The sequence below is a fragment of the Galeopterus variegatus genome, unplaced genomic scaffold (assembly GCF_000696425.1).
Source record: "Galeopterus variegatus unplaced genomic scaffold, G_variegatus-3.0.2 Scaffold9449, whole genome shotgun sequence".
Lineage (NCBI taxonomy): Eukaryota > Metazoa > Chordata > Mammalia > Dermoptera > Cynocephalidae > Galeopterus > Galeopterus variegatus.
In genome coordinates, this window is record NW_007735560.1 from 3,112 (window position 1) to 21,614 (window position 18,503).

Consider the following 18,503-nt stretch of genomic DNA (forward strand, 5'->3'; position numbering starts at 1 on the left):
TGACCAAATGAATCATAGGCTGTGGCTGTTCATTGTCCTGCGCAGGGCGTTTATAGGGAGGCCAGGGGCCCTGGGACAGACCACGGGGCACTGCTGACATGGTAAAGGAGACCAGGAAACCACAGCTCACCGGAAACACCAAATCGGGGAAGAAGAGGAAGAACCCCTCTCCACCGAAGTCCAGAGGAAAGGGCAAGGTGAGGTGACCCCCCAAGCTCCTTCTCGTCTTCCCCTTGACTCCTTTCTCCCAAGACTCCTACCCTGTCCTCGCCTGGTACAACCCTCTCAGCCCACACGCCTGCTCAGGAAGCCCCTGTTCCCATCCTTTCTCCATCCTCTTCCCCAAACCATTGCCCTTCTGTGATCTCCCTGCTGTTCTTCCATGGGCCGAAGATGTCCGTGAAACTTAAGATCCCTTCAAGGGAGTGTAAGGACAAAAGCCACTGCAAAAATTATCTTCCCCTGAATTAAACCCCAAAAAGGTAAAGGGCCAACACTATTCAGCCACTATCAACAGCTGAATGAGGAACTGCCGTAAAAAGAGCCATAGCAGGTCCAAAAGGACAACGAGATTTGTCCTTGTACCTCGGGTGAAGAGGAGATTCCCGGTACCAGTGATGACCTGGGAAGCCGCTCAATTACGAGTGAGACCAGAAACCTCAAAGTTATCTGCCCTGGATTGTGGCAATTGAACCTATGAGGACTTGCCTGAACTTTGGTCCCCCTTGCAGCTGCAGCCCAGCCTCATAATCGGGCCCCAGCACCTTCCATGCCTCAGCAGGCAGCTCAGCACCCTCCTGTGTCTGCATCTCTGCTTAGTGACCAGGCTGCACATTCAACTCTGTCTGGCTCCACCGCCTATGCTAGTCCTGTCTCCCTACCTTGTGCTCGGGTTCAGATAGAACCTCACGTTTGACTGGTTTTGCAAGGAAACCTTTGAGGACCAGAACATCCCTGCCCTGCTGCCTCACCACGCCTGACATTTTCTCCTCTTCTCACCGCTTCAAGCAGGCCACTTTAGGGTTCAAATTCCACTCTGGCACTTGCTGCTCCAGGTTGAGGATGAACGACAAGGCCTGATGCAGGAGGAGCAGTTTGGTCTGGGGCTTCTCACCTTTGAGGTGCAGCTGGCGCATGCGCCCCAGCTCCTTAAAGGCTTCTTTGGTGTCTCTGATCCCCAGCTGCTCATGGGGGTTATTGGTCAACCGGCGCTCCTTCTCCCACTCAGCCTTCTGCTCTGGGGGCAGAAGGTCATCGTTATCTGGGCTCATCCGTGTCCGGGGGCCTTCGACTCCTCCTCCTCTGAGCTGTCAGCCACCGACGTGTTCTCGTCCTCCGCTTGATTGCGCTGGCACCCCTTGCCCAGTCCGTTGTAGGAGGCGGGAGCGCTCAGGGAGGGCGCTGGGCTAGCTGGGGAGGCTGCGTTGGCAGGCGGCCGACACTGCCTGCGAGGCCCTCCTCGGAATGGGCGCCTCCCACCAGGCCAGCGTGCCGCCCGCCCTGCAGCAGGGGGCCTGCAAAGCCTGTGGCCAGCGTCCTGTGGTCGCGCAGCAGCCTGTGCACATTGCACGCCCTGCCATGGACCACGTGGATGGTTTTGTCCTGGTGGTCCAACATCTTGTTCAGGCTGTGGGGACCCATCACAGCTGGGCTTTAAGGCACAGGGAGCTCCTGCTTGGGGCCACTGCCGTGTTCCTGCCAGCCCTGTGGGGAGCCCACGGGGGTCATGGGGCTAGAGGAGAAATTATTGCTTGAATGATCCGGGGAGTAGGTGGAGGCCAGCGCCTTCCCAAGGGAGTCGTGCAGCTGCAGGCTGTGGTCCCGCAGGAGCCCACGAGGCTGTTGGTCCGCTGATGGCCTGTGGCTCGAGATGCTGCTGTAGGCGGCCCTGAGGGCCAAGGAGAAGGTGGACACAACCCGAAGCCCGCCGTTCACCTCTGCTCCGTGCAGCTGGTAGCGCACGTGCTTGTGCTGGTCCAAGCGACCAAACACACTGCCACAGCTCACTGAGCTACGGGCCTGGCAGGAGGGGCAGGGGAGACCAGCTTTTGCCCAGCATGGCCTGAAGCCCACCCGGTCTGGCGGACTCCAGGCTCCTGTCGGCGGCTCTCCACTGAGGTTTGCTGGGGTAAGTACTGGGAGTCACCCTTGATGCCCAAAGGGGACAGTGGCCTCGGGCTGCTGAGGACCAGCTTGCCCGGCAGGAAGCCAGCCTGAGTCAATTCGCCAACACCCGTGTCTCTCCTGAAGGTGGCGTAGGCATTCTGCTCACCGCCCTGGCCTCCAAGTTCAGGTCCCAGGAATGTCGTGGGACTCACCCAAGTGGGCCCTTCATTGTAGGTGGGGCTAGGGTCAAAGGGGAAACTGTTCTGGTTGCTGGTGCTCCAGGAACCCGAGCTAGGTTAGTCCTTGAGACCCGAACCTCCAAACCGCTCACCTTCAAGGAGGGGGGCCGGCCCTTCCCGCTGGCCACAGGCAGCAGAAACATCACGCTAACGTCCACGAGGTCGCTGACTTCCTTGTCTGTGCCCGCAGGTGCCATCCTCTGTGGCTGGTTCATTCTCCAGCAGTGATGGTGGGCACAGAGCCCTAGAGACAGCCTTGCACAGCACTGCCTGGCACACAGTGACGGGGGGTCGGGTGTCGGGGGTGGCGGTGGCATGAAACTGGGGGCCCTTCCCCGACAAACAGGCATCACTACCCGGCCCCAGATGGTCACATGTTGGCGGCCGTGCGTGGCCCTGGCCCCCTCCTCTATGTCACCTGGGGCGTTGGGGCAGGGTCGTGCGTGGTCCCTGCGGTGCACGGATCCTGATTATAAATTTAGTTACGTTTTAAAATAATTTAAGATCTTAATTTGTATTTTGAAAAGTACTTCCTGTGCTGTAGTTAACTGAAGTAAATGGAGAAAAGATTCCCTGTCTAAAGGGCAGGTTTAGATTTTGTTTTCCTAGGTTAGATCTCCACTGTAGATAAGTGACTGAGATATTTAAATGGAAATGTGCAGCAATTAGTAATTGGGAATAGATTTCAGTCAGAAGTAAAACGGAAACATTGCCGTAATTAAAAATTTTTCTGTCCTGCTTTATTAATTTTTGTCTAACCTAACGTCATCATGACATTCTTATGTCTTTTTTTTTTAAACAGGTCATTTGTTTTTGTGTGTGTAAGCTCTTATATTTTATTTTTTCTAGCTTTATTGAGGTGTAATTGACAAATAAAATTGTCTATATTGAAGGTACGGAATGTGGTGATTTGATATACATATGTACTATGAAATGATTACCACATGAAGTTAGCACATCCATCACCGCACAGTTATTTTTGTGTGTGTGCTGAGAACACGTAAGATCTACTCTTAGGAAATTTCAGGTATACAAAACTGTGTTAACTATTGTCACCAAACTGTTCATTAGATCCCCAAAACTTACGCATCTTGTCACTGAAAGGTTATAGCCTTTAACCAACATCTCCCCATTTTCCCCACACCTGAGCCCCTGGCAACTACCATTCTACACTTGGATTCTATGAGTTTGACTTCTCCTATCTGGCCTTTATTATTTTGAGGTACATTTCTTCTATACTTATTTTGTTGAAAGTTTTTATTGTGAAAGGCCGTTCACATGATTTCAAATGATTTTGATGATGTTCAAATGATTTTCCTGCATCCACTGAGATGGTCATGTGATTGTAATCCGAAACTCTGTTGATGTGGTATATGCCTCTTACTGATTTGCATATGTCGAACCACTCCTGCATCCCAGGGATAAGTCCTACTTCACCATGGTGTATGAACATTTCACTGTGCAGTTCCATTCGGTTTGCTGATATTTGAGGATTTTTCTGTCTATTTTCATCACAGCGATTGGGCTGTAATTTTCTTTTCGTGTAGTGTCCTTGTCTGGTTTTGATGTCAGAGTAATGCTGGCCTCATAGAATAAGCTAGAAAGTCTTTTCTCCTCTTCCATTTTTTGGAAGAGTTTGAGAAAAACTGGCATTAATTCTTTAAATGTTTCATAGAATTCAGCAGTGAAGCCATCAGGTTTTGGGCTTTTCTTTGTTGGAAATTTCTTGATGAATGATTTAATCTCCTTTCTCATTGATCTGTTAACATTTTAAATTTCTTCATGTCCTAGTCTGGGTAGGTTGCATGCTCCTAGGAATTTATCCATTATATTCTAGGTTATGCACTTTGTTGGCATGCAGTTATTCATAGTAATCTCATAGTACTTTGCTTTTCTGTTGTAGCAGTTGTAATGTCTTCTTTTTCATTTATATTTTGGATTGAGTCCTCTCTCTTTTTGTTGGTTAGCTAAAAGTTTGTCAATTGTTTGTATTTTCAAAAGTCCGATTTTTAGTTCTGTCGAGGTTTTAGATCTTTTTTTTCCTCTTTATTTTTACTCTAATCTTTATTATTTCCTTCTTCCTGCTAACTTTGGGCTTAGTTTTTTTCTTTTTCTAGTTCCTTCAGGTGCAAAGTTAGGTCATTATTTAAGATCCTCCTTTTTTAAAAAATGTAGTAGTTTATCACTGTAAACTTTCATCTTTGAACTACTTTTGCAGAACTCTGTAAGTTTTGGTATGTTGTATTTCCGTTTTAATCTGCTGTAAGACTTTTTTTTTTATTTTACTTTTTCTTTATTTTTTCAAGTGGGTTAAGTGAGCCTTTATTAGAATGTTGTAGCAGTTGTGTTTGAAGAAGGCAGGCCTACAAATTAAGGATTTTAAATTAAAGTCCCTAACTGCATCAACAGAAAAACAGGACTGGAGCTGCACTGGGGGACAGAGGGACCCAGTTCTCACATGGACGTACACCTGTGCATGGACACCAGACGCCCTCACTATGCATGGAGCTGGACCAGTTGGCGGTAGACACAGAAAGACTTCTGCCTTTCATCGTGGAACTGGTTTTTATTTATTTATTTATTTATTTATTTATTTATTTATTTATTTATTTATTTATTTATTTATTTATTTATTTATTATTTTTTATGAAGGCTATGGGGAGCAGAAAGAAGCAGCAAGTACGCGTGCTCCCCACCCAGGTAGTACAGGATGAGGCATGCGGCAGAGACAGCCCCTGAGAAAGCGGAGGGGAAAGCCACGTCCTTGGGAGGAAGCCAGGTATGCGCAAGAATATTAAGAGAACATTTGTAGAAGACGCAGAGAGGGGACAGACGGGGCCTCCGAAGTGAAAGAAAAGATGTGACAAAGGGATGAGGAGAGCCTGACGATGGCGATGGCAGCCGGTCAAAGGGCCCCCCGGTTCTAGGCGGGCACGCAGCGCTCGGTGGGACCCCGCCAGCCTCCCTCTCTCGGCGGACAGAAGAGGATCAGGCCACACGCGAAGCAGCTTCCCGCGAGTCTAGCCCTCGCCAGGCGGAGGGACTGCAACCCCCCTCTCCCCACCGTCTCTGATCTTGCGTGACCAGTGCTCATGTCCCCGAGCGGGTGCACCTGTGCCTGGAGACACTGCGATACCAGGCCGATGCGTGGACTGGACGCAGAAAGCTCCTGTTCCATGTCCCTGCACCAAATATCCATTTAATTTACTGTCCTCCGATACAGGACGTATCAGATATTAAGCTGATAGGAACAGGTACTACACATGATCTTGGCCAAAAGGCCGAGAAGCGATGTGGAACTGGTTTTTAAAGAGTGGGAGGGGAAAGAAAAAACAAAAAAACAAAAAACCCAAAACTAAAAGAGGACCCGATCCTTCACAAAACATTTCTGTAGACACTAAAGGGGGTGGGGGTGGGGGGAGGAAGTGTGAAAGCGAGCCCTGCCAGCAACCTCCGCTTTAAGGAGAGGCTCTAGCTAGCTAGACCCAAACAGAAATCCTCAGTCTGGGGGAGCAGCTCACCGCACACCCGGACGGCGCCTCCCAGCCCAGACGCAACTGTGCGAGGTCACCAGAGAGCAAGGCAGGCCAGGGTGGCCTTAGACTGTGTCCATCAAAATGAATAGGAAAAGAGAAGGAAAAAAATACAGTAAACCACCACCAGCAGCCGCACAAGCAAAAACCGCACAGCAACCCTCCCCTCCGACTTCCTGGCCAGGCTTCAGGGCGTCGCTGCCGATTCTCTCCTCCCTCCGTTGTGGGCAGCGCGCAGCTTCTGGGATCCCTACTCTCTGGCCGGGTCTGGGTTTCAGTTTGTTCTTCTGTTGAGCCTGGGGGGTTGGGGGGTCTCAGGAAGGCGCAGCCAGGGAGGCTTTCTGGCAGGAGCGAGGCTGCGCTGGCGGTTCCTGCGTCTGCCACTCGTGAGGTTCATGTAGCCGCGGCCCCACCCTCCAGCGCACGGGGGCGGCCGGGACTACGTGTGCACAACAGAGACCCCGGGTCTGCTCGGTTTACTTTTACCTCCATCATCATGAGGTGCTTAAAAAAACCCCAAAATCTTTCAACCTAGAGCTTGCCATGAAGGGACGCAGCCACAGACCGGGGGCTGAAGACAGTGAAAAACAAAAACAAAAGGAAACGCCCTGCTGGAGTCAGGAGCCCCGGGGAACCAGCCTTGCTCAGACGTGTCACAGTGTCCACCGTGAGCCTCCCTTGCGCCCTGCCGGGGGCAAAAGGAGGCGGCCTGAGGCAGACCCAGTCCCGGAGGTCCACTTGACTGCTGCTGTTAGGCAAAGTAAAGGGAAAGAGATCAAGGAAGAAAGCCCCGTGGAAAGGTCCCCCAGTTGTAATCCTCGTCCGCCTGTGAAGCAGCATCTCCCAGCCGCGAAGAGACTTTGCAGCCAAGGATCGAGGTGTCGCTTGTGCAGAACGGCCGTCGCTCACTCTCTAGGGTGAGCACAGTGCAGGGCGGCACAGGGTGTCCTTCTAGACCGGGGCCAGGTAACAGTGAGGAGGGAGCCTGTCCTCCACCGGTCCTGGCTGGCACTACCCCCGTGGCTGACTGGAGGGTGGAGCGTGGCGGGATCACGTCAAAGAGGTACTCTCGCTGGCGGTCCACGGCCGAGGACGTCTTGGGTACTGCCAAACTCTGGGGACAAACGCAAGGGTACTGCGTGTTCAGGGACGTCTCTTCCAGGTGGAGGCGGTGCTGCCCCTTCCGGCGCTCAAGGCTCTCTTGGAGTGTCTGCCAGTCCTCCTGACCAGGGCCGTGCCCGAGGCCGTGTTTTGCAGTTTGGGGGCTGGCTAAACGTGTACAGGACACCATGGGTCATCGTGCCTGAGCCCCAGGACAGCTGGCTGGAGGCCAGTAGCACAGCTCTGTTACTCCAGTCGTGAGCCTCTCCTGAGCCATGCACCAACTTACAGTGGGGTTTTATGAGGTGCTTCAGTGTGGGTGCAGCGCGGTGGCATGCAGAACTTCCTTATGATGGCTCATGTGTTGTTGCTGTGAATCTTCTGATTTTTTGGAAGCTGCCCCACTGCCAATTTGACTTCATGGCATTTAGCTCAAGTAACTCCATTCTTGTTTACTTAGTCTAAATAATGGACTCCGATAAACTCTGCTTAATTAAGTCCAGACCCTTTTTCCTTCATTAAAAGCATAAATAAGCCCCTGTGTCTACACTTGAATTCTAGAAACCATTTTTTTGTGAACCCCAGTGCAAAAATAATGTAAGATATATGCTCAGAAAAATAAAAAAAACACTATATAAAAATTAGTTGCATTTCTTTATACTAAGAATGATCTATATGAAAAGAAAACAATCCCATTTATGATAGCATCAAAGATGAAAATACGAATAAATTTAACCAAGGAGGTGAAAGATCTGTACACTAAAAACTCTAAAACATTGATGAAAAAAATTGGAGAAGACACAAATAAATGTGCATGGATTGGAGAATAAATATTACTAAAATATCCACAGTTCATAAAGGTAATCTCTACCCAAATTCCAGTGGCATTTTTCACAGAAATAGAAAAAATTCTCAAGTGTGTAATAAATCACAAAAGATCTCAAATAGCCTTAGAAATCTTGAGAAGGAACAAGAATGTTAGAGCATCAAACTTCCTGACTTCAAATTATATTACAAATCTGTAGTAATCAAAACAGTATGGTACTGGCATAAAATTAGACACACAGACCAATGGAACAGGATAGAGAACCCAGAAATAAACCCAAGCATAATATGGTCAACTAATTTTTGAGAAGGGTGCCAAGAAAACACAATGGGAATGGGTAGTCTCTTCAATAAATGTTTCTGGGAAAATTGGCTATGCACATATGAGAGAATGAAATTGAACCATTATCTTATACCATTCACAAAAATTAAGTTAAAATGCATTAAAGACTTAAATGTAACACCAGAAACCATACAAGTTTTTGAGGACAACATAGGGAAAAAATCTCCATGACATTTGCCTTAGCAATGATTTTTTGGATATGACATCAAAAGCTCAAGTTACAGAAGCAAAAATAGACAAATGGGATTATATCAAACTAAAAGTCTTCTGTACAGCAGAGGAAACAATCAACAACATGAATAGGCAGCCTACAAATTGGGAGAAATTATTTGCAAATCATACATCCGATTAGGGGTTAATATGGAAAATATATATAAAACTCACATAACTTGATAGCAAAAATAAAACAGCCCTGATTTAAAAATGTTCAAAGCATATGAATAGACATTTTTCTAAAGAAGGCATACAGATGGCCAGTAGGTATATGATAAAATGCTCAACATCACTAATTATCATGGAAATTGAAATCAAAACCAAAGTGAGATTACCTCACACCTGTTGAAATGGCTATTATCCAAATGACAAATGATAAGCATTAGGGTGTGGAGTAAAGGGAACCCTTGCACGTTGTTGGTAGGGATGTAAATTAGTACAGCCATTGCGGGCAACATTATGAAGGTTCCTCAAAACATTTAAAATAGAACTACCATATGATCCCGAAACTCCTTCCTTGGGTATTTACGCAAAGGAAATGAATTCAGTACCTCAAAGAGATCTCTGTGCTCCTGTGCTCACTGCAGTATTATTCACAGTAGCCAAGGTATGGAAACAACATAAATGTCCATTGACGGATATGTAGGTAATGAAAATGTGACACCCGCACACAGGGATATTATTTACCTTTAAAAGAGAAGGTAAACTTGCCATTTGCAACAACATTGATGAACCTAGAGGACATTAGGTTAAGTGACATAAGCCATACACAGAAAGACAAATACTGCAAAATCTCACTTATGTGTGGAATCTAAGAAATTCAAATACGTGGGAGCAGAGAATGGAATAGAGGTTACCAGGGGCAGGAATGTGGGGCCAATGAGGAGATGTTGGCCAAAGTGTACAATGTCATAGTTATGTAGGATGAGTAAGTCTAGAGAATTAATGTAGAATAGAATGACTATAGCTAATAATACTGTATTGTGTGTTAGAGATTTGCTAGCAGTATAGTTTTCAGGTATTCTCAATAAACACACGAACACATATACCCCCACACAGTCACGCACACATGGTAACTATGCAAGGAGAATGATATGTTAATTTGCTTGACTAGAGTAATTATTTCACTATATATGTATATATACAAAACATCATGTTGTACACCTTAAATACATATAATTGTTATTATAAAAAGATTAACTCAAAGGAGATTAGAGATCTTAATGTAAAAGTGAAAATTCTAAAATTCTTAGAAGAAAACATAGTTCTTTGGGCCCCACCAGAGGGCCCGGGTCATCAAGCCTGGGACCAGACCCCCTGCCCACAACCAGGCACACTGCCAGTGCCAAGGAGCATCACCTCTGTGTGGGTGACCCACTATAGCCACCACAGTAACCACGGCTGCCACAAAAGTGGCTAGATGTCACTATCACCATGCAGATGGTCTGCCAAAGACTGGAGTGCATTGACACAAGGAGAGTCACCAGCAGAGTCTGCAGAAAAGAATAGGATGTCTTTCTCCAAAAAGCCCATTCCAGAGTGACAGAAGAAGCATATGCTCTATAATATTGGGGGGACTGAACACACCTTTCAGCATTGGACAGATCATCTAGGCAACAAATCAACAGAGTAACCATTACTCTTTCAGAGGGAGAGAAGAAATCTAGAGTTATTAGTGGTGGTGGGGGTGTGGAGAGGGGGATGGGGAGGGATTGGACAAGGGGCATAAAGAATAAATACAATTCATAACAATATACATACTAGTAATATTGATTTGATCAACATATGTCAACATTGAATCCCCAAAATGCATATAATCAATGATTCAATAAAAAAAAGAAAGAAAGAAAACAGAGTTCTAGGTCTTCATGATGTTGGAGTAGGCAATGGCTCCTTAGATAAAACACAAACAGCACAAGCAACAAAATAATAGGGAAATATGACTTCATCACTATTAAATACTTTTGTGCTTCCCAGGTTATAATGTATAAAAGAGGAAGACAAGCCACAAAATGGGAGAAAAAATTTGCTAATCTTGTATCTGATAAGGGAATTGTATGTAGAAAATATAAGAACATCTATAAGTCTATAATAATAAGGCCAATAACCCAAATTAAAGTAAAATATTATATAAGAACATCTATAAGTCCATAATAATAAGGCCAATAGCCCAAATTAAAGTAAAATATTTGAATAGACATTTTTCCAAAAAAGATATGAAAATGGCCAATAGGCACATGAAAAGACACTCAACATCACTAATTATCAATGAAATACAAATCCAATCCGAAATGAGATACCACTTCACACTCACCTGTATGACTATAATAATAAAGAAAGACAGGCAATAACAAGCGTTGGCAAGGAAGTGGAGACATTGGAGCCCTCATATGTTGCTGGTAGGAAGGTAAGTAGTGCATCCACTTTGGAGAAAGAGTCTGGCAGTTCCTCAGATTTAACATAGAGTTTCCTTACGGCCTACCAACTAGACTCCTCTGTATATTCCCAAGAGAATTGAAAACAAATGTCCACAAACAGATTTGTACAAGAATGTTTATAGCAACGTTATTCATAACAGCCAAAAACCAAAACGTGCAAACAACCCAAATGCCCATCAACTGAATGAATAAATAAGATGTATTGTATCCATTCAATGAACTATTATTTGGTTATAAAATATGAAGTACTGATAAATGCTACAACATGGGTTAACTTTTAAAACATTACACTAAGTGAAAAAAGCCAGATATAAGAAGCCACATATTGCACGCTCCCATTTATATGACTGTTCAGAAGAAAAAATCCACAGAGAAATAAAGTCAATGGATGGTTGCCAGTGGCTGGGGGTGGAGGGAGTGTGGAATGGGTTCTAATGGGCACTGAGTTTGTTTTTACGTTCATAAATTTGTCCTCAAATTACATAGTGATGATTTCACAACTTTGTGCATATACTAAAAACCACTAAATCACATACTTTTAGAGGGTGACATTTATGTTGTTTATCTTCATAAAAACAAAGCATATTCGGTTATAGTTATTACTAAAATATTTTATAAATCAAAATTTTAGCACAAAATTATAAAGAAGAAATTAATATATTCCCATATACACAGAAACTGAGAAAAGTTATTGCTATCAGACCTGTCCTAGAAGAAATAGTACAGGAAGCTCTCCAGGCTGAAATGAAAGGACAGTAGGTATTACTCAAATCCACACGAAGAAGTAAAGGTCATCAGTTAAGGTAAGTATATGGATAAACATAAAAATATAAATATATATAAATATATATATAAATACATTTTTTGTTTATATCTTTTTCTATTTGATTTAAAGGAGAACTTTGTAATGCAATAATTATAAATCTGTGTTGATGGGCATACAATGCATAAAGATGTAATGTTTCTGTTAACAACCACATAGAGGAAGGGGATGTGACGCAAAGATTTTGTGTCCTGTTGAATAGTTCTGTAAAAAGTAAAGGAATTGAATTAGTAATCAAAATCTTCCTATAATGTAAAGACAAGAATCAGAGGGCTTTACTTGTGAGTTCTTCCAAACATTTAAAAAAATACTAATGCCAATTCTATCCTATTTCTTTAAGAAAACAGAAGAGGAGAAAACAGTTCCCAATTCATCTTATAAAGCCGGTATTACTCTGATACCCAAAAGAAATAAAGTTACTACAATAAAAGAAAACTACAGACTGATATCTCTTATGAATTTAGAGGCAAAACTTTTCAAAAAATACGAGCAGACTGAATCCAGAAATATACAGAATGGATTATACACCGTGACCAGTTGGAATTTATTCCAGGAACGCAAGATTGGTTTAGCATCTGATAATCAATTGATGTGATACACCATGTGATAATTAATGTGATATGCCATATCAATAGAATAGAGAACAAAACCCACATGATCACCTTACTAAATTCAGAAAAAACATTTTACAAATTCAAAATCTCTTCATGATAAACACTCAACACTATGAATCGAAGGCAACTATTTCAATTTCATAACGAACACTACATTAAACCCACAGTTATCACAGTTATTGGTGAATGCTGAAAGCTATCGCCCTAAGATTAAGAGAAGACAAGGATGGCCATTCTTGTCTCTTCTATTCAATGTTGTCCTGGAGGTTTTCATTAGGACAACCAGGGAAGAATAAGAAATAAAAGACACCCATACTGGAAAGCTAGAAGTAAAGCTATCTCTGTTTGCAGATGCCATGATTTTTCGTACAGAAAAAATAGGAATCAACCAAAAGACAAGTTCAGCAAGGTTACAGGATAGGTCAATATACAAAAATCAATAGTATTTAAATACCCTATCAATAAACAACCCAAAAATGAACTTAAGAAAACAATTAGTAATAGCATCAAGCCACTAATTTTAAAACAGGCTGTCCATTTTCTTTTGGAACTATTTTCTGGGATACTGCTTCAACTTTATATTCAACTCTTCTATTGACATTTTCATTTCCACTGTTGTGTTTTTTTAAAAAAATTCTGAAAGCTCTTTTTTTTTTGTTCTCCATTATGTCCTTGTGTCATGGAAACAAGTACCCTCTGTCATCTCTCTAACAAGATGAATCATAATATCTCTTAGGTTTTCTTCTACCAGAATCGGTCAGTATCCTGAAAGTGGGTTTTTACTGTTTATTTTGGCCTTTGTCATTGATGTTAGAGGCTTTCCTACATATGTGGTGAGCCTTGGCTGTTTACTTATATTTAAAAGTAAATAAATATGATCTTTGGCAATTTGCTCATATTTAAGCGCAAATAAAGTTTCTTTAGTTTAATCCTAGTGACAGTAATCTATTACGTTATTTCTTGTGCTAGATTGCCATGATAATTTTTCAAATGATTATTTCGAGATTATTATCCTCTTGCCAGCATTCTGGAAATAGAGTGGGGAAATCGATTTGCAAAAATGGTCTTAACATTCATTTTGTAGAGGATCTTTTATTTAACTTTTCTGTTTTCAGTAATACACCTCTGCCCTCAAGTGTGCTTGGGACTACCCTGCCTATCCATCCCCAGTGTGGTCGTTTGGTTTTATATTTGAGAGGGTAAATTGCCTCGCTGATTGGCATTTGGTAGGGGACCTGGGGGTCTTACTCTTACACATGTTTTTGACATAATGTTTTTGTTTTTAGCTTTAGTTTCACCTATATACTCCCAGAGGTACTGGGAAACAGAAATTCCTGAGCACTTACGGAGGGCTGTGTTTCACTTCTCACTGCTAGGGTAGGACTCACCTTTGTCAGGTGTGCTAAATCTGTCACATCTTTCAGCCGTCAAATTTCCAAGTGTTGTTAACATTGTATCATCACTAGTTATATCTAGTTATGTTACACGATGAGTTAACGCATAATTTTCTTTGTTTTCCTTACTCATCTGCGGTAATTTTCTTTGGAGGATATTTAAAAAGATTGAGAAGGTTTAGGCAGCTACCATTATTATACAGCAATCCACAATGTAGGACTTCCCTTTTGACGGGTATTGCATTGTATGAATGCATCACAATTTATCCAAAATTTTTACAGTTTTAGAAGTATAGGTTGTTACTGATTTTTGTTATTAGAAGCAATGATACTATTGATTTTATTGCACATATATAACTGCTTACTTGTGGGTGAAACTCTTCTTGATACTTTCTTTTTAAAATTGCTGGACCAGAAGGTCTGAACGTTTTTATTTCAATAAATATTGCCAAAGTTTCATCAAAATGGCTTCACCAATTTGTATACTCATGAACAGTATATGTTAGTGCCTATTTCTATACCCTCATAAAATGAGGGTGTTGTCAACTTAAAAATTTTCCTGTAAAACGGGGGGAATTTATTCTCATTTTATTTGTCATCTCCTTGGTAACAAATAACATGGGAGGTACATTCATTTAATTATAACATGTTTAACTTTATTATTTTACAAACTGTTTGTATCCTTTCCTCATTTTCTCTAATTGTTCTTTTCCTTAAAGATTTATTGGCATCTTTGTGTTATAGAAATTAACCTTTTTCATTTATATGATGCAATTGCCTTCTCTCAGTTTGTTATATGATTTTCTGCCTTTGTTTTGTATCTTTTGCCATGCGATATTTTTAATAGTTGTGATGAAACCTTCCATTTTTTCCCCATAATGTCTTCTGGATTATAAATGCTACCTTGAAAAATTTTCCCTGCACCAAGCTTATTAATGATAGTGTCCTACAATGTTTTCCATTATTTTTGTCTACTAATACTCTAACTAAAAATTAACTTTCATTTTTTTGGCAAGAAAGAGGTGGCACACTAAAATTAGAATAGTTCTGGGAATGTTTAATAAAGGTAATATTGACAAACCTGAGGGCAGGGTGTAGAGAAATGAGAGAACAATGCCTTACTTCGGGGCTAATACCATTCATTGCTGAGAGGCCCTGTTAACCACTTCTATGCTAAAGTGATGAAAAGGAGAGAAAGCTGGGTAGGTAAGGCAGCCTGAGGGGCGTTTGACTTGGTCAAGGGACACTGCCAGTCTGTGGCAACCTTCAGAGAAGGTGCAAGGCAAAACAAAATAAATAAGTAAATAAATAAATAAATAGGGATAAATCTCATGTCAATCATACTCTTCCCCCCTCCAATCTCCTGCCAGAAACCAGAGAGCAAGGGAGGCCACTGAATTAATCAGTATAAACTAGCCTCCCAAGCAAGGTGCTCATGGGGTTTATTACAAGGAATTTTCTTACCTAATCAATTGTGGGAGGTGTCTAGAAAGCCCTAAGTCCACAAAGCATGAGGTCAGGAAGGGAAGATCCCAAGAAGGTGGAACTCCTCAAATGTGAGGTGAAAAAAATTGAAGGAGGTCCAGGGAAAAGGCAGAGCAATTGCAGGTCCAGCAATTACTGCGTGCCAACCTTGCACGCCAGCAAATCCACAATGACAAAGTGAGTGTGAAGAAATATCTACAGTTTTTCTTCCTTTCTGCTGCTTGGAGTTTCTGCTCTCAGGGAAGGCTTACACCTTCTTTTAAAGGGCTTCCATCTGAGTAGGACATGCCCACTTAAGGTAATCTTCCTTTTGATTTCCTCAACAGAAACTGATTAGAAACTTTAATTAAAACTGCAAAATCCCATCACGAAAGCACCTAGATTAGTGTTTGGTTGAATAATTGGGAGAAGGTGTGCATATGCTACAAAATGGCTATGGCCTCCCTTCTCTCCAATTCTTATTTATTTATTTATTATGAATATTCATGGGATACAAAGCTGACTGCTCCCCCTTCTGCCTGTGATGTGGTGGCCAGATTCATAGTGGGGGCATATCCATTACCAGAAATTACTTTTGTACCCTTTGTCCCCTCCCTATTATCCCCCCTCCCCCCTCTCCTTCCGCTCTCCCCTCAACTCGAATTTGTAGACCTAGGAATGTTCCCTCCGTCTGTTGGATCACAGCACTGCTGTGGTCTTTCTTTCCTGCCTTCCTTTCTCTCTTAGTGCCCACATATGAGTGAGCACATGCGGAATTTTTCCCTCTGTGCTTTGCTTATTTCACTCAACATAAGTTTCTCCAGGTTCATCCATGTTCTTGCTACAATGAGAAAAGGGATTGCTGGATCATATGCAAGATCTTTCTGTAGTTGGAGGCATAACTCTGCCTGACTTCAAATTATACTACGAAGCTGTTGTAACCAAAACAGCATGGTGCTGGTATAAAAATAGACATTCAGACCAGTGGAGTAAAATAGAGATCCCAGAAATCACTCCTCAGGCTTATAGCCATCTGATATTAGACAAAGACAACAAAAATCTACATTGGGGAAAAGACTGCCTCTTCAACAAGTGGTGCTGGGAAAACTGGATATCCATATGCAGAAGAAAGAAACTAGATATGCATCTCTAACCATACACTAAAATCAACTCAAAATGGATTAAAACCTAGGTATAAGACCCAAAACTGTAAAATTACACAGGGAAAGTATAGGTGAAACACTTCAGCGTTTAGTTCCGGGCACAGACTTTACGATCATGAGCCTGAAAGCACAAGCAGTAAAAGAAAAAATAAACAAATGGGACTATATCAAACTAAAAAGTTTCTGAACAGCAAAAGAAACAATCAACAGAGTGAAAAGACAATCTACAGAGTGGGAGAAAATTTTTGCCAGCTATGCATCTGACAGGGGACTAATATTGAGAATATACATACAGCTCAAGCAATTACACAGTAAAAAAATAAATGACACAATTAAAAAATGGGCAAAGGAACTGAATAGACATTTTTCAAAGGAAGACATACAAATGGCCACCAGATACATGAAAAATTGCTCAACATCACTAGTCATCAGGGAAATGCAAATTAAAACCACATTGAGATACCATCTCACCCCAGTTAGACTGGCTATAATCAAAAAGATGGTGAATAAGAAATGCTGGCGAGGGTATGGAGAGAAGGTAACACTACTGCACTGTTGGTGGGAATGTAAATTAGTACAACCATTTTGGAAAACAATTTGGAGGTTCCTTCTGTCCAATTCTTATGAGGGAATCCCTTTCGTAGCTCACAGCAGAAATTCTGGGGAGTGTAGGTAGTGCAACCAAGTTGACATGTTAAAAATGCATCTCATGGGGTGTATAGTAGGATGTAGAAGGGTTAAGGGTCACCCAGAAGGGCAAACAGAAGCTAAGAAGCACAAAATATGTGCTTATTATTTTAAATTGACAAAACGTGTACATATTTATTGCATACAACACGATGTTTTGAAATATGTATACAAGTGGAGAGGCTAAATCAATGTTAGGTATTGCCTAGTGTAGGGAAAGTGAAGAAAAATGGGCAGGGCCCCTCCGATGTTCAGAATCTTGCCAAGCATTTGATGCAAATATGCACGTGCGCCCAGGTGTTTCTTGGTTATTGTCTAATGTAATTGCCCATGTGCACTCAGGTGTACTGGGTTATGGACTTAAGTATAAACGATCAGTGGCTTTGATCCAAGATCCCCGCCACCCCTGGGATGCCCTGGAGGAGAGGCACAGGGAGGCCGCTACTGCTGCTGGAGGCTGTTGCTGCCAGGGCCCCTGGGACCTTCCAGGGGGCCACCGCTGCTGCTGCTAGAGGCTGCCATAAGCCTTGGCTTCTGCTGGAGTCTGCCATAAGCCGCTGCAGCTACCGCTGCTTCCGCCACCACTGCCGCAGCCAAGGACTGAGCTCATGTCATTTGCCAATGGCTCCCAGGATCTTTCCCAATTACCTAGCGTGGATCTGCGTGTGAGGGGTCTTGTTTGCCAGCCTGGCATATGAGGGGTCTGGTGACCCAGTCTGTACGATGGGTTTAAAGGGTCTGAGCCCTAGCCCTGACAATACAAATGGAAACTTATTATAACTAAAATAATGAAACTTTTTGACTTTAGTTATGAAATACAAAGCCATACAATTAGCGTAGCTACTGCCTCAGCCCTGACAAGTGGCGTAGTTGTGTAGCTTTACGACCTAGAATATTTTATAATATTATGTAAGTATACTTGTATTCCAGGCTAGGAGTTTGGCTTTTTGCTTTTTTAAATTCAGGTACACATGTAAAATTTTAATTGACTGTCTTTTTAAAGCATTTATTTTTTTTTCATTTATTTTCATACATGTTCATGCTATACAACATGATGTTTTGATGTATGTAGACACTGTGGAATAGCTAAGTCATGGTAATTAACATATGTGTTACCTCATATCCTTTTTTTCCGGCAGTGAGAACACTTAAAATGTACTCTGTGATTTTCAGATACACAATATATTGTTTTTAACTGTCGTCACCATAATGGTCAATAGACCTCTTGAACTCATTCCTCCTCTCAAATTGGAAGTTTGTATTCTTTGACCAACATCTTTCCAATCCCCCACCTCTCCCTTGCAATCACCCTGGCCCCTGGTAACCACCATTCCACTGTCTTCATACTGTGTCTTTCTGTGTCTGGTTTATTTTACTTAACATAATGTTCTCCAGTTTCATCCACATTGTTGGAAATGACAGAATTTCCTTCTTTTTAAAAGGCTGAACAGTATTCCATTATGTATATATACACTACATTTTTTGTACCCATTCATCCATTGTTAGAAACTTGGGTTGATTCCATATCTTGGCTACTGTGAATAATGCTGCAATGAACAT

General features: G+C 42.5%; 1 pseudogene; it reads right to left on the reverse strand.

Moving 5' to 3' along the window:
- Window positions 1-881: 881 nt before the first annotated feature.
- Window positions 882-2,542, reverse strand: LOC103609301 (annotated as a pseudogene).
- Between the last annotated feature and the right edge of the window lie 15,961 nt (window positions 2,543-18,503).